This window comes from Taudactylus pleione, unplaced genomic scaffold, assembly GCF_031769625.1.
Source record: "Taudactylus pleione unplaced genomic scaffold, aTauple2 ptg000558l, whole genome shotgun sequence".
Lineage (NCBI taxonomy): Eukaryota > Metazoa > Chordata > Amphibia > Anura > Myobatrachidae > Taudactylus > Taudactylus pleione.
In genome coordinates, this window is record NW_028284960.1 from 681,169 (window position 1) to 705,959 (window position 24,791).

The following is a 24,791-nucleotide window of genomic DNA, read 5'->3' on the forward strand; positions in this document are numbered from 1 at the left end:
AATGGCTAATAAGAGTAAGAACAGTATGACAGTAATAATAGCTAATAAGAGTAAGAACAGTATGACAGTAATAATAGCTAATAAGAGTAAGAACAGTTTGGCAGTAATAATAGCTAAGAAGAGTATGACAGTAATAATAGCTAATAAGAGTAATAACAGTATAACAATAATAACATAAGAGTAAAAACAGTATGACAGTAAAAATAGCTAAGAGTAAGAAAAGAATGACAGTAATAATAGCTAATAAGAGTAAGAACAATATGGCAGTAATAATAGCTAATAAGAGTAATAACAGTATGACAGTAAAAATAGCTAATAGGAGTAATAATAGTATGACAGTAATAATAGCTAATAAGAGTAAGAACAGTATGGCAGTTATAATAGCTAATAAGAGTAAGAACAGTATGACAGTAATAACAGTATGACAGTAATAATAGCTAATAAGAGTAAGAACAGTATGGCAGTAATAATAGCTAATAAGAGTAAGAACAGTATGACAGTAATAATAGCTAATAAGAGTAATAACAGTATGGCAGTAATAATAGCTAATAAGAGTAATAACAGTATGGCAGTAATAATAGCTAATAAGAGTAATAACAGTAGACAGTAATAATAGCTAATAAGAGTAAGAACAGTATGACAGTAATAATAGCTAATAAGAGTAAGAACAGTATGGCAGTAATAATAGCTAATAAGAGTATGACAGTAATAATAGCTAATAAGAGTAATAACAGTATAACAATAATAACATAAGAGTAAAAACAGTATGACAGTAAAAATAGCTAAGAGTAAGAAAAGTATGACAGTAATAATAGCTAATAAGAGTAAGAACAGTATGACAGTAATAATAGCTAATAAGAGTAAGAACAGTATGGCAGTAATAATAGCTAATAAGAGTAAGAACAGTATGACAGTAATAATAGCTAATAAGAGTAAGAACAATATGGCAGTAATAATAGCTAATAAGAGTAAGAACAGTATGACAGTAATAATAGCTAATAAGAGTAAGAACAGTATGACAGTAATAATAGCTAATAAGAGTAATAACAGTATGACAGTAATAATAGCTAATAAGAGTAAGAACAGTATGACAGTAATACTAGCTAGAAAGAGTAAGAACAGTATGGCAGTAATAATAGCTAATAAGAGTAAGAACAGTATGACAGTAATAATGGCTAATAAGAGTAAGAACAGTATGACAGTAATAATAGCTAATAAGAGTAAGAACAGTATGACAGTAATAATAGCTAATAAGAGTAAGAACAGTTTGGCAGTAATAATAGCTAATAAGAGTATGACAGTAATAATAGCTAATAAGAGTAATAACAGTATAACAATAATAACATAAGAGTAAAAACAGTATGACAGTAAAAATAGCTAAGAGTAAGAAAAGTATGACAGTAATAATAGCTAATAAGAGTAAGAACAGTATGACAGTAATAATAGCTAATAAGAGTAAGAACAGTATGGCAGTAATAATAGCTAATAAGAGTAAGAACAGTATGACAGTAATAATAGCTAATAAGAGTAAGAACAATATGGCAGTAATAATAGCTAATAAGAGTAAGAACAGTATGACAGTAATAATAGCTAATAAGAGTAAGAACAGTATGACAGTAATAATAGCTAATAAGAGTAATAACAGTATGACAGTAATAATAGCTAATAAGAGTAAGAACAGTATGACAGTAATACTAGCTAGTAAGAGTAAGAACAGTATGGCAGTAATAATAGCTAATAAGAGTAAGAACAGTATGACAGTAATAATGGCTAATAAGAGTAAGAACAGTATGACAGTAATAATAGCTAATAAGAGTAAGAACAGTATGACAGTAATAATAGCTAATAAGAGTAAGAACAGTTTGGCAGTAATAATAGCTAATAAGAGTATGACAGTAATAATAGCTAATAAGAGTAATAACAGTATAACAATAATAACATAAGAGTAAAAACAGTATGACAGTAAAAATAGCTAAGAGTAAGAAAAGAATGACAGTAATAATAGCTAATAAGAGTAAGAACAATATGGCAGTAATAATAGCTAATAAAAGTAATAACAGTATGACAGTAAAAATAGCTAATAGGAGTAATAATAGTATGACAGTAATAATAGCTAATAAGAGTAAGAACAGTATGGCAGTTATAATAGCTAATAAGAGTAAGAACAGTATGACAGTAATAACAGTATGACAGTAATAATAGCTAATAAGAGTAAGAACAGTATGGCAGTAATAATAGCTAATAAGAGTAAGAACAGTATGACAGTAATAATAGCTAATAAGAGTAATAACAGTATGGCAGTAATAATAGCTAATAAGAGTAATAACAGTATGGCAGTAATAATAGCTAATAAGAGTAATAACAGTATGGCAGTAATAATAGCTAATAAGAGTAATAACAGTAGACAGTAATAATAGCTAATAAGAGTAAGAACAGTATGACAGTAATAATAGCTAATAAGAGTAAGAACAGTATGGCAGTAATAATAGCTAATAAGAGTATGACAGTAATAATAGCTAATAAGAGTAATAACAGTATAACAATAATAACATAAGAGTAAAAACAGTATGACAGTAAAAATAGCTAAGAGTAAGAAAAGTATGACAGTAATAATAGCTAATAAGAGTAAGAACAGTATGACAGTAATAATAGCTAATAAGAGTAAGAACAGTATGGCAGTAATAATAGCTAATAAGAGTAAGAACAGTATGACAGTAATAATAGCTAATAAGAGTAATAACAGTATGACAGTAATAATAGCTAATAAGAGTAAGAACAGTATGACAGTAATAATAGCTAATAAGAGTAAGAACAGTATGGCAGTAATAATAGCTAATAAGAGTATGACAGTAATAATAGCTAATAAGAGTAATAACAGTATAACAATAATAACATAAGAGTAAAAACAGTATGACAGTAAAAATAGCTAAGAGTAAGAACAGTATAACAGTAATAATAGCTAATAAGAGTAAGAACAGTATGACAGTAATAATAGCTAATAAGAGTAAGAACAGTATGACAGTAATAATAGCTAATAAGAGTAAGAACAGTATGGCAGTAATAATAGCTAATAAGAGTAAGAACAGTATGACATTAATAATAGCTAATAAGAGTAATAACAGTATGACAGTAATAATAGCTAATAAGAGTAAGAACAGTATGACAGTAATAATAGCTAATAAGAGTATGACAGTAATAATAGCTAATAAGAGTAATAACAGTCTAACAATAATAACATAAGAGTAAAAACAGTATGACAGTAAAAATAGCTAAGAGTAAGAACAGTATAACAGTAATAATAGCTAATAAGAGTAAGAACAGTATGACAGTAATAATAGCTAATAAGAGTAATAACAGTATGGCAGTAATAACAGGTAATAAGAGTAATAACAGTATGGCAGTAATAATAGCTAATTAGAGTAAGAACAATTTGGAAGTAATAATAGCTAATAAGAGTAATAACAGTATGGCAGTAATAATAGTAATAACAGTATGACAGTAATAATAGCTAATAAGAGTAATAACAGTATGGCAGTAATGATAGCTAATAAGAGAAATAACAGTATGACAGTAATAATAGCTAATAAGAGTAATAACAGTATGACAGAAATAATAGCTAATAAGAGTAAGAACAGTATGACAGTAATAATAGCTAATAAGAGTAAGAACAGTATGGCAGTAATAATAGCTAATAAGAGTAAGAACAATATGACAGTAATAATAGCTAATAAGAGTAATAACAATATGGCAGTAATAATAGCTAATAAGAGTAAGAACAGTATGACAGTAATAATAGCTAATAAGAGTAAGAACACTATGGCAGTAATAACAGCTAATAAGAGTAAGAAAAGTATGACAGTAATAATAGCTAATAAGAGTAATAACAGTATGGCAGTAATAATAGCTAATAAGAGTAATAACAGTATGACAGTAATAATAGCTAATAAGAGTAATAACAGTATGACAGTAATAATAGCTAATAAGAGTAATAACAGTATGGCAGTAATAATAGCTAATAGGAGTAATAACAGTATGGCAGTAATAATAGCTCATGAGTAATAACAGTATGGCAGTAATAATAGCTAATAAGAATATGACAGTAATAATAGCTAATAAGAGTAATAACAGTATGACAGTAAAAATAGCTAATAGGAGTAATAACAGTATGACAGTAATAATAGTTAATAAGAGTAATAACAGTATGGCAGTAATAATAGCTAATAAGAGTAATAACAGTATGACAGTAATAATAGCTAATAATAGTAATAACAGTATGACAGGAATAATAGCTAATAAGAGTAAGAACAGTATGGCAGTAATAATAGCTAATAAGAGTAATAACAGTATGACAGTAATAATAGCTAATAAGAGTAAGAACAGTATGACATTAATAATAGCTAATAAGAGTATGACAGTAATAATAGCTAATAAGAGTAAGAACAGTATGACATTAATAATAGCTAATAAGAGTAATAACAGTATGACAGTAATAATAGCTAGTAAGAGTAAGAACAGTATGACAGTAATAATAGCTAATAAGAGTAATAACAATATGGCAGTAATAATAGCTAATAAGAGTAAGAACAGTATGACAGTAATAATAGCTAATAAGAGTAATAACAGTATGGCAGTAATAATAGCTAATAAGAGTATGACAGTAATAATAGCTAATAAGAGTAAGAACAGTATGACAGTAATAATAGCTAATAGGAGTAATAACAGTTTGGCAGTAATAATAGCTAATAAGAGTAATAACAGTATGGCAGTAATAATAGCTAATAAGAGTAAGAACAGTATAGCAGTAATAACAGCTAATAAGAGTAAGAACAGTATGGCAGTAATAATAGCTAATAAGAGTAATAACAGTATGGCAGTAATAATAGCTAATAAGAGTAATAACAGTATGGCAGTAATAATAGCTAATAAGAGTAAGAACAATATGGAAGTAATAATAGCTAATAAGAGTAATAACAGTATGGCAGTAATAATAGTAAAAACAGTATGACAGTAATAATAGCTAATAAGATAATAACAGTATGGCAGTAATGATAGCTAATAAGAGTAATAACAGTATGACAGTAATAATAGCTAATAAGAGTAATAACAGTATGACAGTAATAATAGCTAATAAGAGTAAGAACAGTATGACAGTAATAATAGCTAATAAGAGTAAGAACAGTATGGCAGTAATAATAGCTAATAAGAGTAAGAACAATATGACAGTAATAATAGCTAATAAGAGTAATAACAATATGGCAGTAATAATAGCTAATAAGAGTAATAACAGTATGGCAGTAATAATAGCTAATAAGAGTAATTACAGTATGACAGTAATAATAGCTAATAAGAGTAAGAACACTATGGCAGTAATAACAGCTAATAAGAGTAAGAAAAGTATGACAGTAATAATAGCTAATAAGAGTAATAACAGTATGGCAGTAATAATAGCTAATAAGAGTAATAACAGAATGACAGTAATAATAGCTAATAAGAGTAATAACAGTATGACAGTAATAATAGCTAATAAGAGAAATAACAGTATGGCAGTAATAATAGCTAATAGGAGTAATAACAGTATGGCAGTAATAATAGCTCATGAGTAATAACAGTATGGCAGTAATAATAGCTAATAAGAGTATGACAGTAATAATAGCTAATAAGAGTAATAACAGTATGGCAGTAAAAATAGCTAATAGGAGTAATAACAGTATGACAGTAATAATAGTTAATAAGAGTAATAACAGTATGGCAGTAATAATAGCTAATAAGAGTAATAACAGTATGACAGTAATAATAGCTAATAAGAGTAATAACAGTATGACAGGAATAATAGCTAATAAGAGTAATAACAGTATGACAGTAATAATAGCTAATAGGAGTAATAAGAGTATGACAGTAATAATAGCTAATAAGAGTAACAACAGTATGACAGTAATAATAGCTAATAAGAGTAATAACAGTATGGCAGTAATAATAGCTAATAAGAGTAATAACAGTATGGCAGTAATAATAGCTAATAAGAGTAATAACAGTATGGCAGTAATAATAGCTAATAAGAGTAAGAACAATATGGCAGTAATAATAGCTAATAAGAGTAATAACAATATGGCAGTAATAATAGCTAATAAGAGTAAGAACAGTATGACAGTAATAATAGCTAATAAGAGTAATAACAGTATGACAGTAATAATAGCTAATAAGAGTAAGAACAGTATGACAGTAATACTAGCTAGTAAGAGTAAGAACAGTATGGCAGTAATAATAGCTAATAAGAGTAAGAACAGTATGACAGTAATAATGGCTAATAAGAGTAAGAACAGTATGACTGTAATAATAGCTAATAAGAGTAAGAACAGTATGACAGTAATAATAGCTAATAAGAGTAAGAACAGTTTGGCAGTAATAATAGCTAATAAGAGTATGACAGTAATAATAGCTAATAAGAGTAATAACAGTATAACAATAATAACATAAGAGTAAAAACAGTATGACAGTAAAAATAGCTAAGAGTAAGAAAAGTATGACAGTAATAATAGCTAATAAGAGTAAGAACAGTATGACAGTAATAATAGCTAATAAGAGTAAGAACAGTATGGCAGTAATAATAGCTAATAAGAGTAAGAACAGTATGACAGTAATAATAGCTAATAAGAGTAAGAACAATATGGCAGTAATAATAGCTAATAAGAGTAAGAACAGTATGACAGTAATAATAGCTAATAAGAGTAAGAACAGTATGACAGTAATAATAGCTAATAAGAGTAATAACAGTATGACAGTAATAATAGCTAATAAGAGTAAGAACAGTATGACAGTAATACTAGCTAGTAAGAGTAAGAACATTATGGCAGTAATAATAGCTAATAAGAGTAAGAACAGTATGACAGTAATAATGGCTAATAAGAGTAAGAACAGTATGACAGTAATAATAGCTAATAAGAGTAAGAACAGTATGACAGTAATAATAGCTAATAACAGTAAGAACAGTTTGGCAGTAATAATAGCTAATAAGAGTATGACAGTAATAATAGCTAATAAGAGTAATAACAGTATAACAATAATAACATAAGAGTAAAAACAGTATGACAGTAAAAATAGCTAAGAGTAAGAAAAGAATGACAGTAATAATAGCTAATAAGAGTAAGAACAATATGGCAGTAATAATAGCTAATAAGAGTAATAACAGTATGACAGTAAAAATAGCTAATAGGAGTAATAATAGTATGACAGTAATAATAGCTAATAAGAGTAAGAACAGTATGGCAGTTATAATAGCTAATAAGAGTAAGAACAGTATGACAGTAATAACAGTATGACAGTAATAATAGCTAATAAGAGTAAGAACAGTATGGCAGTAATAATAGCTAATAAGAGAAAGAACAGTATGACAGTAATAATAGCTAATAAGAGTAATAACAGTATGGCAGTAATAATAGCTAATAAGAGTAATAACAGTATGGCAGTAATAATAGCTAATAAGAGTAATAACAGTATGGCAGTAATAATAGCTAATAAGAGTAATAACAGTAGACAGTAATAATAGCTAATAAGAGTAAGAACAGTATGACAGTAATAATAGCTAATAAGAGTAAGAACAGTATGGCAGTAATAATAGCTAATAAGAGTATGACAGTAATAATAGCTAATAAGAGTAATAACAGTATAACAATAATAACATAAGAGTAAAAACAGTATGACAGTAAAAATAGCTAAGAGTAAGAAAAGAATGACAGTAATAATAGCTAATAAGAGTAAGAACAGTATGACAGTAATAATAGCTAATAAGAGTAAGAACAGTATGGCAGTAATAATAGCTAATAAGAGTAAGAACAGTATGACAGTAATAATAGCTAATAAGAGTAATAACAGTATGACAGTAATAATAGCTAATAAGAGTAAGAACAGTATGACAGTAATAATAGCTAATAAGAGTAAGAACAGTATGGCAGTAATAATAGCTAATAAGAGTATGACAGTAATAATAGCTAATAAGAGTAATAACAGTATAACAATAATAACATAAGAGTAAAAACAGTATGACAGTAAAAATAGCTAAGAGTAAGAACAGTATAACAGTAATAATAGCTAATAAGAGTAAGAACAGTATGACAGTAATAATAGCTAATAAGAGTAAGAACAGTATGACAGTAATAATAGCTAATAAGAGTAAGAACAGTATGGCAGTAATAATAGCTAATAAGAGTAAGAACAGTATGACATTAATAATAGCTAATAAGAGTAATAACAGTATGACAGTAATAATAGCTAATAAGAGTAAGAACAGTATGACAGTAATAATAGCTAATAAGAGTATGACAGTAATAATAGCTAATAAGAGTAATAACAGTCTAACAATAATAACATAAGAGTAAAAACAGTATGACAGTAAAAATAGCTAAGAGTAAGAACAGTATGACAGTAATAATACCTAATAAGAGTAAGAACAGTATGACAGTAATAATAGCTAATAAGAGTAATAACAGTATGGCAGTAATAATAGCTAATAAGATTATGACAGTAATAATAGCTAATAAGAGTAAGAACAGTATGACAGTAATAATAGCTAATAAGATTAAGAACAGTATGGCAGTAATAATAGCTAATAAGAGTAAGAACAGTATGGCAGTAATAACAGCTAATAAGAGTAAGAACAGTATGGCAGTAATAATAGCTAATAAGAGTAATAACAGTATGGCAGTAATAACAGGTAATAAGAGTAATAACAGTATGGCAGTAATAATAGCTAATTAGAGTAAGAACAATTTGGAAGTAATAATAGCTAATAAGAGTAATAACAGTATGGCAGTAATAATAGTAATAACAGTATGACAGTAATAATAGCTAATAAGAGTAATAACAGTATGACAGTAATGATAGCTAATAAGAGAAATAACAGTATGACAGTAATAATAGCTAATAAGAGTAATAACAGTATGACAGAAATAATAGCTAATAAGAGTAAGAACAGTATGACAGTAATAATAGCTAATAAGAGTAAGAACAGTATGGCAGTAATAATAGCTAATAAGAGTAAGAACAATATGACAGTAATAATAGCTAATAAGAGTAATAACAATATGGCAGTAATAATAGCTAATAAGAGTAAGAACAGTATGACAGTAATAATAGCTAATAAGAGTAAGAACACTATGGCAGTAATAACAGCTAATAAGAGTAAGAAAAGTATGACAGTAATAATAGCTAATAAGAGTAATAACAGTATGGCAGTAATAATAGCTAATAAGAGTAATAACAGTATGACAGTAATAATAGCTAATAAGAGTAATAACAGTATGACAGTAATAATAGCTAATAAGAGTAATAACAGTATGGCAGTAATAATAGCTAATAGGAGTAATAACAGTATGGCAGTAATAATAGCTCATGAGTAATAACAGTATGGCAGTAATAATAGCTAATAAGAATATGACAGTAATAATAGCTAATAAGAGTAATAACAGTATGACAGTAAAAATAGCTAATAGGAGTAATAACAGTATGACAGTAATAATAGTTAATAAGAGTAATAACAGTATGGCAGTAATAATAGCTAATAAGAGTAATAACAGTATGGCAGTAATAATAGCTAATAAGAGTAATAACAGTATGACAGTAATAATAGCTAATAAGAGTAATAACAGTATGACAGGAATAATAGCTAATAAGAGTAAGAACAGTATGGCAGTAATAATAGCTAATAAGAGTAATAACAGTATGACAGTAATAATAGCTAATAAGAGTAAGAACAGTATGACATTAATAATAGCTAATAAGAGTATGACAGTAATAATAGCTAATAAGAGTAAGAACAGTATGACATTAATAATAGCTAATAAGAGTAATAACAGTATGACAGTAATAATAGCTAGTAAGAGTAAGAACAGTATGACAGTAATAATAGCTAATAAGAGTAATAACAATATGGCAGTAATAATAGCTAATAAGAGTAAGAACAGTATGACAGTAATAATAGCTAATAAGAGTAATAACAGTATGGCAGTAATAATAGCTAATAAGAGTATGACAGTAATAATAGCTAATAAGAGTAAGAACAGTATGACAGTAATAATAGCTAATAGGAGTAATAACAGTTTGGCAGTAATAATAGCTAATAAGAGTAATAACAGTATGGCAGTAATAATAGCTAATAAGAGTAAGAACAGTATAGCAGTAATAACAGCTAATAAGAGTAAGAACAGTATGGCAGTAATAATAGCTAATAAGAGTAATAACAGTATGGCAGTAATAATAGCTAATAAGAGTAATAACAGTATGGCAGTAATAATAGCTAATAAGAGTAAGAACAATATGGAAGTAATAATAGCTAATAAGAGTAATAACAGTATGGCAGTAATAATAGTAATAACAGTATGACAGTAATAATAGCTAATAAGATAATAACAGTATGGCAGTAATGATAGCTAATAAGAGTAATAACAGTATGACAGTAATAATAGCTAATAAGAGTAAGAACAGTATGACAGTAATAATAGCTAATAAGAGAAAGAACAGTATGGCAGTAATAATAGCTAATAAGAGTAAGAACAATATGACAGTAATAATAGCTAATAAGAGTAATAACAATATGGCAGTAATAATAGCTAATAAGAGTAATAACAGTATGGCAGTAATAATAGCTAATAAGAGTAATTACAGTATGACAGTAATAATAGCTAATAAGAGTAAGAACACTATGGCAGTAATAACAGCTAATAAGAGTAAGAAAAGTATGACAGTAATAATAGCTAATAAGAGTAATAACAGTATGGCAGTAATAATAGCTAATAAGAGTAATAACAGAATGACAGTAATAATAGCTAATAAGAGTAATAACAGTATGACAGTAATAATAGCTAATAAGAGAAATAACAGTATGGCAGTAATAATAGCTAATAGGAGTAATAACAGTATGGCAGTAATAATAGCTCATGAGTAATAACAGTATGGCAGTAATAATAGCTAATAAGAGTATGACAGTAATAATAGCTAATAAGAGTAATAACAGTATGACAGTAAAAATAGCTAATAGGAGTAATAACAGTATGACAGTAATAATAGTTAATAAGAGTAATAACAGTATGGCAGTAATAATAGCTAATAAGAGTAATAACAGTATGACAGTAATAATAGCTAATAAGAGTAATAACAGTATGACAGGAATAATAGCTAATAAGAGTAATAACAGTATGACAGTAATAATAGCTAATAGGAGTAATAAGAGTATGACAGTAATAATAGCTAATAAGAGTAACAACAGTATGACAGTAATAATAGCTAATAAGAGTAATAACAGTATGGCAGTAATAATAGCTAATAAGAGTAATAACAGTATGGCAGTAATAATAGCTAATAAGAGTAATAACAGTATGGCAGTAATAATAGCTAATAAGAGTAAGAACAATATGGCAGTAATAATAGCTAATAAGAGTAATAACAATATGGCAGTAATAATAGCTAATAAGAGTAAGAACAGTATGACAGTAATAATAGCTAATAAGAGTAAGAACAGTATGACAGTAATAATAGCTAATAAGAGTAAGAACAGTATGACAGTAATACTAGCTAGTAAGAGTAAGAACAGTATGGCAGTAATAATAGCTAATAAGAGTAAGAACAGTATGACAGTAATAATGGCTAATAAGAGTAAGAACAGTATGACTGTAATAATAGCTAATAAGAGTAAGAACAGTATGACAGTAATAATAGCTAATAAGAGTAAGAACAGTTTGGCAGTAATAATAGCTAATAAGAGTATGACAGTAATAATAGCTAATAAGAGTAATAACAGTATAACAATAATAACATAAGAGTAAAAACAGTATGACAGTAAAAATAGCTAAGAGTAAGAAAAGTATGACAGTAATAATAGCTAATAAGAGTAAGAACAGTATGACAGTAATAATAGCTAATAAGAGTAAGAACAGTATGGCAGTAATAATAGCTAATAAGAGTAAGAACAGTATGACAGTAATAATAGCTAATAAGAGTAAGAGCAATATGGCAGTAATAATAGCTAATAAGAGTAAGAACAGTATGACAGTAATAATAGCTAATAAGAGTAAGAACAGTATGACAGTAATAATAGCTAATAAGAGTAATAACAGTATGACAGTAATAATAGCTAATAAGAGTAAGAACAGTATGACAGTAATACTAGCTAGTAAGAGTAAGAACAGTATGGCAGTAATAATAGCTAATAAGAGTAAGAACAGTATGACAGTAATAATGGCTAATAAGAGTAAGAACAGTATGACAGTAATAATAGCTAATAAGAGTAAGAACAGTATGACAGTAATAATAGCTAATAAGAGTAAGAACAGTTTGGCAGTAATAATAGCTAATAAGAGTATGACAGTAATAATAGCTAATAAGAGTAATAACAGTATAACAATAATAACATAAGAGTAAAAACAGTATGACAGTAAAAATAGCTAAGAGTAAGAAAAGAATGACAGTAATAATAGCTAATAAGAGTAAGAACAATATGGCAGTAATAATAGCTAATAAGAGTAATAACAGTATGACAGTAAAAATAGCTAATAGGAGTAATAATAGTATGACAGTAATAATAGCTAATAAGAGTAAGAACAGTATGGCAGTTATAATAGCTAATAAGAGTAAGAACAGTATGACAGTAATAACAGTATGACAGTAATAATAGCTAATAAGAGTAAGAACAGTATGGCAGTAATAATAGCTAATAAGAGTAAGAACAGTATGACAGTAATAATAGCTAATAAGAGTAATAACAGTATGGCAGTAATAATAGCTAATAAGAGTAATAACAGTATGGCAGTAATAATAGCTAATAAGAGTAATAACAGTATGGCAGTAATAATAGCTAATAAGAGTAATAACAGTAGACAGTAATAATAGCTAATAAGAGTAAGAACAGTATGACAGTAATAATAGCTAATAAGAGTAAGAACAGTATGGCAGTAATAATAGCTAATAAGAGTATGACAGTAATAATAGCTAATAAGAGTAATAACAGTATAACAATAATAACATAAGAGTAAAAACAGTATGACAGTAAAAATAGCTAAGAGTAAGAAAAGTATGACAGTAATAATAGCTAATAAGAGTAAGAACAGTATGACAGTAATAATAGCTAATAAGAGTAAGAACAGTATGGCAGTAATAATAGCTAATAAGAGTAAGAACAGTATGACAGTAATAATAGCTAATAAGAGTAATAACAGTATGACAGTAATAATAGCTAATAAGAGTAAGAACAGTATGACAGTAATAATAGCTAATAAGAGTAAGAACAGTATGGCAGTAATAATAGCTAATAAGAGTATGACAGTAATAATAGCTAATAAGAGTAATAACAGTATAACAATAATAACATAAGAGTAAAAACAGTATGACAGTAAAAATAGCTAAGAGTAAGAACAGTATAACAGTAATAATAGCTAATAAGAGTAAGAACAGTATGACAGTAATAATAGCTAATAAGAGTAAGAACAGTATGACAGTAATAATAGCTAATAAGAGTAAGAACAGTATGGCAGTAATAATAGCTAATAAGAGTAAGAACAGTATGACATTAATAATAGCTAATAAGAGTAATAACAGTATGACAGTAATAATAGCTAATAAGAGTAAGAACAGTATGACAGTAATAATAGCTAATAAGAGTATGACAGTAATAATAGCTAATAAGAGGAATAACAGTCTAACAATAATAACATAAGAGTAAAAACAGTATGACAGTAAAAATAGCTAGGAGTAAGAACAGTATGACAGTAATAATACCTAATAAGAGTAAGAACAGTATGACAGTAATAATAGCTAATAAGAGTAATAACAGTATGGCAGTAATAATAGCTAATAAGATTATGACAGTAATAATAGCTAATAAGAGTAAGAACAGTATGACAGTAATAATAGCTAATAAGATTAAGAACAGTATGGCAGTAATAATAGCTAATAAGAGTAAGAACAGTATGGCAGTAATAACAGCTAATAAGAGTAAGAACAGTATGGCAGTAATAATAGCTAATAAGAGTAATAACAGTATGGCAGTAATAATAGCTAATAAGAGTAATAACAGTATGGCAGTAATAATAGCTAATTAGAGTAAGAACAATTTGGAAGTAATAATAGCTAATAAGAGTAATAACAGTATGGCAGTAATAATAGTAATAACAGTATGACAGTAATAATAGCTAATAAGAGTAATAACAGTATGGCAGTAATGATAGCTAATAAGAGAAATAACAGTATGACAGTAATAATAGCTAATAAGAGTAATAACAGTATGACAGAAATAATAGCTAATAAGAGTAAGAACAGTATGACAGTAATAATAGCTAATAAGAGTAAGAACAGTATGGCAGTAATAATAGCTAATAAGAGTAAGAACAATATGACAGTAATAATAGCTAATAAGAGTAATAACAATATGGCAGTAATAATAGCTAATAAGAGTAAGAACAGTATGACAGTAATAATAGCTAATAAGAGTAAGAACACTATGGCAGTAATAACAGCTAATAAGAGTAAGAAAAGTATGACAGTAATAATAGCTAATAAGAGTAATAACAGTATGGCAGTAATAATAGCTAATAAGAGTAATAACAGTATGACAGTAATAATAGCTAATAAGAGTAATAACAGTATGACAGTAATAATAGCTAATAAGAGTAATAACAGTATGGCAGTAATAATAGCTAATAGGAGTAATAACAGTATGGCAGTAATAATAGCTCATGAGTAATAACAGTATGGCAGTAATAATAGCTAATAAGAGTATGACAGTAATAATAGCTAATAAGAGTAATAACAGTATGACAGTAAAAATAGCTAATAGGAGTAATAACAGTATGACAGTAATAATAGTTAATAAGAGTAATAACAGTATGGCAGTAATAATAGCTAATAAGAGTAATAACAGTATGGCAGTAATAATAGCTAATAAGAGTAATAACAGTATGACAGTAATAATAGCTAATAAGAGTAATAACAGTATGACAGGAATAATAGCTAATAAGAGTAAGAACAGTATGGCAGTAATAATAGCTAATAAGAGTAATAACAGTATGACAGTAATAATAGCTAATAAGAGTAAGAACAGTATGACATTAATAATAGCTAATAAGAGTATGACAGTAATAATAGCTAATAAGAGTAAGAACAGTATGACATTAATAATAGCTAATAAGAGTAATAACAGTATGACAGTAATAATAGCTAGTAAGAGTAAGAACAGTATGACAGTAATAATAGCTAATAAGAGTAATAACAATATGGCAGTAATAATAGCTAATAAGAGTAAGAATAGTATGACAGTAATAATAGCTAATAAGAGTAATAACAGTATGGCAGTAATAATAGCTAATAAGAGTATGACAGAAATAATAGCTAATAAGAGTAAGAACAGTATGACAGTAATAATAGCTAATAGGAGTAATAACAGTTTGGCAGTAATAATAGCTAATAAGAGTAATAACAGTATGGCAGTAATAATAGCTAATAAGAGTAAGAACAGTATAGCAGTAATAACAGCTAATAAGAGTAAGAACAGTATGGCAGTAATAATAGCTAATAAGAGTAATAACAGTATGGCAGTAATAATAGCTAATAAGAGTAATAACAGTATGGCAGTAATAATAGCTAATAAGAGTAAGAACAATATGGAAGTAATAATAGCTAATAAGAGTAATAACAGTATGGCAGTAATAATAGTAATAACAGTATGACAGTAATAATAGCTAATAAGATAATAACAGTATGGCAGTAATGATAGCTAATAAGAGTAATAACAGTATGACAGTAATAATAGCTAATAAGAGTAATAACAGTATGACAGTAATAATAGCTAATAAGAGTAAGAACAGTATGACAGTAATAATAGCTAATAAGAGTAAGAACACTATGGCAGTAATAATAGCTAATAAGAGTAAGAACAATATGACAGTAATAATAGCTAATAAGAGTAATAACAATATGGCAGTAATAATAGCTAATAAGAGTAATAACAGTATGGCAGTAATAATAGCTAATAAGAGTAATTACAGTATGACAGTAATAATAGCTAATAAGAGTAAGAACACTATGGCAGTAATAATAGCTAATAAGAGTAAGAAAAGTATGACAGTAATAATAGCTAATAAGAGTAAGAACAGTATGACATTAATAATAGCTAATAAGAGTATGACAGTAATAATAGCTAATAAGAGTAAGAACAGTATGACATTAATAATAGCTAATAAGAGTAATAACAGTATGACAGTAATAATAGCTAGTAAGAGTAAGAACAGTATGACAGTAATAATAGCTAATAAGAGTAATAACAATATGGCAGTAATAATAGCTAATAAGAGTAAGAACAGTATGACAGTAATAATAGCTAATAAGAGTAATAACAGTATGGCAGTAATAATAGCTAATAAGAGTATGACAGTAATAATAGCTAATAAGAGTAAGAACAGTATGACAGTAATAATAGCTAATAGGAGTAATAACAGTTTGGCAGTAATAATAGCTAATAAGAGTAATAACAGTATGGCAGTAATAATAGCTAATAAGAGTAAGAACAGTATAGCAGTAATAACAGCTAATAAGAGTAAGAACAGTATGGCAGTAATAATAGCTAATAAGAGTAATAACAGTATGGCAGTAATAATAGCTAATAAGAGTAATAACAGTATGGCAGTAATAATAGCTAATAAGAGTAAGAACAATATGGAAGTAATAATAGCTAATAAGAGTAATAACAGTATGGCAGTAATAATAGTAATAACAGTATGACAGTAATAATAGCTAATAAGATAATAACAGTATGGCAGTAATGATAGCTAATAAGAGTAATAACAGTATGACAGTAATAATAGCTAATAAGAGTAATAACAGTATGACAGTAATAATAGCTAATAAGAGTAAGAACAGTATGACAGTAATAATAGCTAATAAGAGTAAGAACACTATGGCAGTAATAATAGCTAATAAGAGTAAGAACAATATGACAGTAATAATAGCTAATAAGAGTAATAACAATATGGCAGTAATAATAGCTAATAAGAGTAATAACAGTATGGCAGTAATAATAGCTAATAAGAGTAATTACAGTATGACAGTAATAATAGCTAATAAGAGTAAGAACACTATGGCAGTAATAACAGCTAATAAGAGTAAGAAAAGTATGACAGTAATAATAGCTAATAAGAGTAATACCAGTATGGCAGTAATAATAGCTAATAAGAGTAATAACAGAATGACAGTAATAATAGCTAATAAGAGTAATAACAGTATGACAGTAATAATAGCTAATAAGAGAAATAACAGTATGGCAGTAATAATAGCTAATAGGAGTAATAACAGTATGGCAGTAATAATAGCTCATGAGTAATAACAGTATGGCAGTAATAATAGCTAATAAGAGTATGACAGTAATAATAGCTAATAAGAGTAATAACAGTATGACAGTAAAAATAGCTAATAGGAGTAATAACAGTATGACAGTAATAATAGTTAATAAGAGTAATAACAGTATGGCAGTAATAATAGCTAATAAGAGTAATAACAGTATGACAGTAATAATAGCTAATAAGAGTAATAACAGTATGACAGGAATAATAGCTAATAAGAGTAATAACAGTATGACAGTAATAATAGCTAATAGGAGTAATAAGAGTATGACAGTAATAATAGCTAATAAGAGTAACAACAGTATGACAGTAATAATAGCTAATAAGAGTAATAACAGTATGGCAGTAATAATAGCTAATAAGAGTAATAACAGTATGGCAGTAATAATAGCTAATAAGAGTAATAACAGTATGGCAGTAATAATAGCTAATAAGAGTAAGAACAATATGGCAGTAATAATAGCTAATAAGAGTAATAACAATATGGCAGTAATAATAGCTAATAAGAGTAAGAACAGTATGACAGTAATAATAGCTAATAAGAGTAAGAACACTATGGCAGTAATAACAGCTAATAAGAGTAAGAAAAGTATGACAGTGATAATAGCTAATAAGAGTAATAACAGTATGGCAGTAATAATAGCTAATAACAGTAATAACAGTATGACAGTAATAATAGCTAATAAGAGTAATAACAGTATGACAGTAATAATAGCTAATAAGAGTAATAACAGTATGGCAGTAATAATAGCTAATAGGAGTAATAACAGTATGGTAGTAATAATAGCTAATGAGTAATAACAGTATGGCAGTAATAATAGCTAATAAGAGTATGACAGTAATAATAGCTAATAAGAGTAATAACAGTATGACAGTAAAAATAGCTAATAGGAGTAATAACAGTATGACAGTAATAATAGTTAATAAGAGTAATAACAGTATGGCAGTAATAATAGCTAATAAGATTAATAACAGTATGGCAGTAATAATAGCTAATAAGAGTAATAACAGTATGACAGTAATAATAGCTAATAAGAGTAATAACAGTATGACAGGAATAATAGCTAATAAGAGTAATAACAGTATGACAGTAATAATAGCTAATAGGAGTAATAAGAGTATGACAGTAATAATAGCTAATAAGAGTAATAACAGTATGACAGTAATAATAGCTAATAAGAGTAATAACAGTATGGCAGTAATAGCTACTAAGAGTATTAACAGTATGACAGTAATAATAGCTAATAAGAGTAATAACAATATGACAGTAATAATAGCTAATAGGAGTAATAACAGTATGGCAGTAATAATAGCTAATAGGAGTAATAACAGTATGGCAGTAATAATAGCTAATAGGAGTAATAACAGTATGGCAGTAATAATAGCTAATAAAGAGTATGACAGTAATAATAGCTAATAATAGTAATAACAGTATGACAGTAATAATAGCTAATAAGAGTAATAACAGTATGGCAGTAATAATAGCTAATAAGAGTAATAACAGTATGACAGTAATAATAGCTAATAAGAGTAATAACAGTATGACAGTAATATTAGCTAATAGGAGTAATAACAGTATGGCAGTAATAATAGCTAATGAGTAATAACAGTATGGCAGTAATAATAGCTAATAAGAGTAAGACCGTAATAATAGCTAATAATAGTAATAACAGTATGACAGTAATAATAGCTAATAAGAGTAATAACAGTATGACAGTAATAATAGCTAATAAGAGTAATAACACTATGGCAGTAATAACAGCTAATAAGAGTAAGAAAAGTATGACAGTGATAATAGCTAATAAGAGTAATAACAGTATGGCAGTAATAATAGCTAATAAGAGTAATAACAGTATGACAGTAATAATAGCTAATAAGAGTAATAACAGTATGACAGTAATAATAGCTAATAAGAGTAATAACAGTATGGCAGTAATAATAGCTAATAGGAGTAATAACAGTATGGTAGTAATAATAGCTAATGAGTAATAACAGTATGGCAGTAATAATAGCTAATAAGAGTATGACAGTAATAATAGCTAATAAGAGTAATAACAGTATGACAGTAAAAATAGCTAATAGGAGTAATAACAGTATGACAGTAATAATAGTTAATAAGAGTAATAACAGTATGGCAGTAATAATAGCTAATAAGATTAATAACAGTATGGCAGTAATAATAGCTAATAAGAGTAATAACAGTATGACAGTAATAATAGCTAATAAGAGTAATAACAGTATGACAGGAATAATAGCTAATAAGAGTAATAACAGTATGACAGTAATAATAGCTAATAGGAGTAATAAGAGTATGACAGTAATAATAGCTAATAAGAGTAATAACAGTATGACAGTAATAATAGCTAATAAGAGTAATAACAGTATGGCAGTAATAGCTACTAAGAGTAATAACAGTATGACAGTAATAATAGCTAATAAGAGTAATAACAATATGACAGTAATAATAGCTAATAAGAGTAATAACAGTATGACAGTAATAATAGCTAATAAGAGTAATAACAGTATGGCAGTAATAATAGCTAATAAGAGTAATAACAGTATGGCAGTAATAATAGCTAATAAGAGTAATAACAGTATGACAGTAATAATAGCTAATAGGAGTAATAACAGTATGGCAGTAATAATAGCTAATAGGAGTAATAACAGTATGGCAGTAATAATAGCTAATAAAGAGTATGACAGTAATAATAGCTAATAATAGTAATAACAGTATGACAGTAATAATAGCTAATAAGAGTAAGAACAGTATGGCAGTAATAATAGCTAATAAGAGTAATAACAGTATGACAGTAATAATAGCTAATAAGAGTAATAACAGTATGACAGTAATATTAGCTAATAGGAGTAATAACAGTATGGCAGTAATAATAGCTAATGAGTAATAACAGTATGGCAGTAATAATAGCTAATAAGAGTAAGACCGTAATAATAGCTAATAATAGTAATAACAGTATGACAGTAATAATAGCTAATAAGAGTAATAACAGTATGACAGTAATAATAGCTAATAAGAGTAATAACAGTATGGCAGTAATAATAGCTAATAAGAGTAATAACAGTATGACAGTAATAATAGCTAATAGGAGTAATAACAGTATGGCAGTAATAATAGCTATTAAAGAGTATGACAGCAATAATAGCTAATAATAGTAATAACAGTATGGCAGTAATAATAGCTAATAATAGTAATAACAGTATGGCAGTAATAATAGCTAATAATAGCAATAAGAGTATGGCAGTAATAATAGCTAATAAGAGTAATAACAGTATGGCAGTAATAATAGCTAATAAGAGTAATAACAGTATGGCAGTAATAATAGCTAATAATAGTAATAACAGTATGGCAGTAATAATAGCTAATAATAGTAATAACAGTATGGCAGTAATAATAGCTAATAAGAGTAATAACAGTATGGCAGTAATAATAGCTAATAAGAGTAATAACAGTATGGCAGTAATAATAGCTAATAAGAGTAATTACAGTATGACAGTAATAATAGCTAATAAGAGTAATTACAGTATGACAGTAATAATAGCTAATGACAGTAATAACAGTATGACAGTAATAATAGCTAATAAGAGTAAGAACAGTATGACAGTAATAATAGCTAATAAGAGTAAGAACAGTATGACAGTAATAATAGCTAATAAGAGTAATAACAATATGGCAGTAATAATAGCTAATAAGAGTAATAACAGTATGGCAGTAATAATAGCTAATAAGAGTAATTACAGTATGACAGTAATAATAGCTAATAAGAGCAAGAACAATATGACAGTAATAATAGCTAATAAGAGTAATAACAGTATGGCAGTAATAATAGCTAATAAGAGTAATTACAGTATGACAGTAATAATAGCTAATGACAGTAATAATAGCTAATAGGAGTAATAACAGTATGACAGTAATAATAGTAATAACAGTATGACAGTAATAATAGCTAATAAGAGTAAGAACAGTATGACAGTAATAATAGCTAATAAGAGTAAGAACAGTATGACAGTAATAATAGTAATAACAGTATGACAGTAATAATAGCTAATAAGAGTAAGAACAGTATGACAGTAATAATAGCTAATAAGAGTAATTACAGTATGACAGTAATAATAGCTAATGACAGTAATAATAGCTAATAGGAGTAATAACAGTATGACAGTAATAATAGTAATAACAGTATGACAGTAATAATAGTAATAAGAGTAATTAGACATGATGAGAGTACACTGCAGGTGACACAGGCTGGCACAGGGTAATATATAGAGCATTATGCAAGAAGCTTTCCAACATGTGCATGTAAGCTCCGCCCACTAACATCACATGATCCCATAAACCAAAGCAAACTACAACTACCGGCATGCAACGCTCCGTTGAAGACACTTCCGGCACATGAAGGTCACATGGTGAGTGGGAGACAGAAAATGTATTATATACTGCACTGCCCCCCTCTATACTCTCTGTATTATATACTGCACTGCCCCCCTCTATACTCTCTGTATTATATACTGCACTGCCCTCCCTATACTCACTGTATTATATACTGCACTGACCCCCTCTATACTCACTGTATTATATACTGCACTGCCCTCCCTATACTCACTGTATTATATACTGCACTGCCCCCCTCTATACTCTCTGTATTATATACTGCACTGCCCCCCCCTATACTCACTGTATTATATACTGCACTGACCCCCTCTATACTCACTGTATTATATACTGCACTGCCCCCCCCTATACTCACTGTATTATATACTGCACTGACCCCCTCTATACTCACTGTATTATATACTGCACTGCCCCCCCCTATACTCACTGTATTATATACTGCACTGCCCCCCTCTATACTCTCTGTATTATATACTGCACTGCCCCCCCCTATACTCACTGTATTATATACTGCACTGCCCCCCCCTATACTCACTGTATTATATACTGCACTGACCCCCCCCCTATACTCACTGTATTATATACTGCACTGCCCCCCCCTATACTCACTGTATTATATACTGCACTGACCCCCCCCCTATACTCACTATATTATATACTGCACTGACCCCCCCTATACTCACTGTATTATATACTGCACTGCCCCCCCCTATACTCACTGTATTATATACTGCACTGCCCCCCTCTATACTCTCTGTATTATATACTGCACTGCCCCCCCTATACTCACTGTATTATATACTGCACTGCCCCCCCCTATACTCACTGTATTATATACTGCACTGACCCCCCCCCTATACTCACTGTATTATATACTGCACTGACCCCCCCCTATACTCACTGTATTATATACTGCACTGACCCCCCCCCCTATACTCACTGTATTATATACTGCACTGACCCCCCCTATACTCACTGTATTATATACTGCACTGCCCCCCTCTATACTCTCTGTATTATATACTGCACTGCCCCCCTCTATACTCTCTGTATTATATACTGCACTGCCCCCCTCTATACTCTCTGTATTATATACTGCACTGACCCCCCCTATACTCACTGTATTATATACTGCACTGACACCCCTATACTCACTGTATTATATACTGCACTGCCCCCCTCTATACTCTCTGTATTATATACTGCACTGCCCCCCCCTATACTCACTGTATTATATACTGCACTGCCCCCCCTATACTCACTGTATTATATACTGCACTGACCCCCCCCCCTATACTCACTGTATTATATACTGCACTGACCCCCCTCTATACTCTCTGTATTATATACTGCACTGCCCCCCCCTATACTCACTGTATTATATACTGCACTGCCCCCCCTATACTCACTGTATTATATACTGCACTGACCCCCCCCCTATACTCACTATATTATATACTGCACTGCCCCCCTCTATACTCTCTGTATTATATACTGCACTGCCCCCCTCTATACTCTCTGTATTATATACTGCACTGCCCCCCCCTATACTCACTGTATTATATACTGCACTGCCCCCCCCTATACTCACTGTATTATATACTGCACTGCCCCCCTCTATACTCTCTGTATTATATACTGCACTGCCCCCCTCTATACTCTCTGTATTATATACTGCACTGCCCCCCCCTATACTCACTGTATTATATACTGCACTGCGCCCCCTATACTCACTGTATTATATACTGCACTGACCCCCCTCTATACTCACTATATTATATACTGCACTGCCCCCCTCTATACTCTCTGTATTATATACTGCACTGCCCCCTCTATACTCTCTGTATTATATACTGCACTGCCCTCCCTATACTCACTGTATTATATACTGCACTGCCCCCCCTATACTCACTGTATTATATACTGCACTGCCCCCCTCTATACTCTCTGTATTATATACTGCACTGCCCCCCTCTATACTCTCTGTATTATATACTGCACTGCCCCCCTCTATACTCTCTGTATTATATACTGCACTGCCCCCCTCTATACTCTCTGTATTATATACTGCTCTGCCCCCCCCTATACTCACTGTATTATATACTGCACTGCCCCCCCTATACTCACTGTATTATATACTGCACTGACCCCCCCTATACTCACTGTATTATATACTGCACTGCCCCCCTCTATACTCTCTGTATTATATACTGCTCTGCCCCCCCCTATACTCACTGTATTATATACTGCACTGACCCCCCCTATACTCACTGTATTATATACTGCACTGCCCCCCCCTATACTCACTGTATTATATACTGCACTGACCCCCCCCTATACTCACTGTATTATATACTGCACTGACCCCCCCTATACTCACTGTATTATATACTGCACTGACCCCCCCCTATACTCACTGTATTATATACTGCACTGCCCCCCTCTATACTCTCTGTATTATATACTGCACTGCCCCCCTCTATACTCTCTGTATTATATACTGCACTGACCCCCCCTATACTCACTGTATTATATACTGCACTGACCCCCCCTATACTCACTGTATTATATACTGCACTGACCCCCCCTATACTCACTGTATTATATACTGCACTGACCCCCCCCTATACTCACTGTATTATATACTGCACTGACCCCCCCTATACTCACTGTATTATATACTGCACTGACCCCCCCCTATACTCACTGTATTATATACTGCACTGACCCCCCCTATACTCACTGTATTATATACTGCACTGACCCCCCCTATACTCACTGTATTATATACTGCACTGACCCCCCCCTATACTCACTGTATTATATACTGCACTGACCCCCCCTATACTCACTGTATTATATACTGCACTGACCCCCCCCATACTCACTGTATTATATACTGCACTGACCCCCTCTATACTCACTGTATTATATACTGCACTGACCCCCCCCTATACTCACTGTATTATATACTGCACTGACCCCCCCCTATACTCACTGTATTATAT

General features: G+C 29.5%; 1 protein-coding gene across 1 annotated transcript in view; it reads left to right on the forward strand.

The window, feature by feature from the left end:
• The first annotated feature begins 21,716 nt into the window (after nt 1-21,716).
• Nucleotides 21,717-24,791, forward strand: part of MPV17 (mitochondrial inner membrane protein MPV17) — an 86,074-nt gene continuing 82,999 nt past the window's right edge. The window contains exon 1 of the mRNA XM_088452915.1: nt 21,717-21,797. The gene's annotated coding sequence lies outside the window, so the exon portion shown is untranslated. The remainder of the gene's footprint in view (nt 21,798-24,791) is intronic.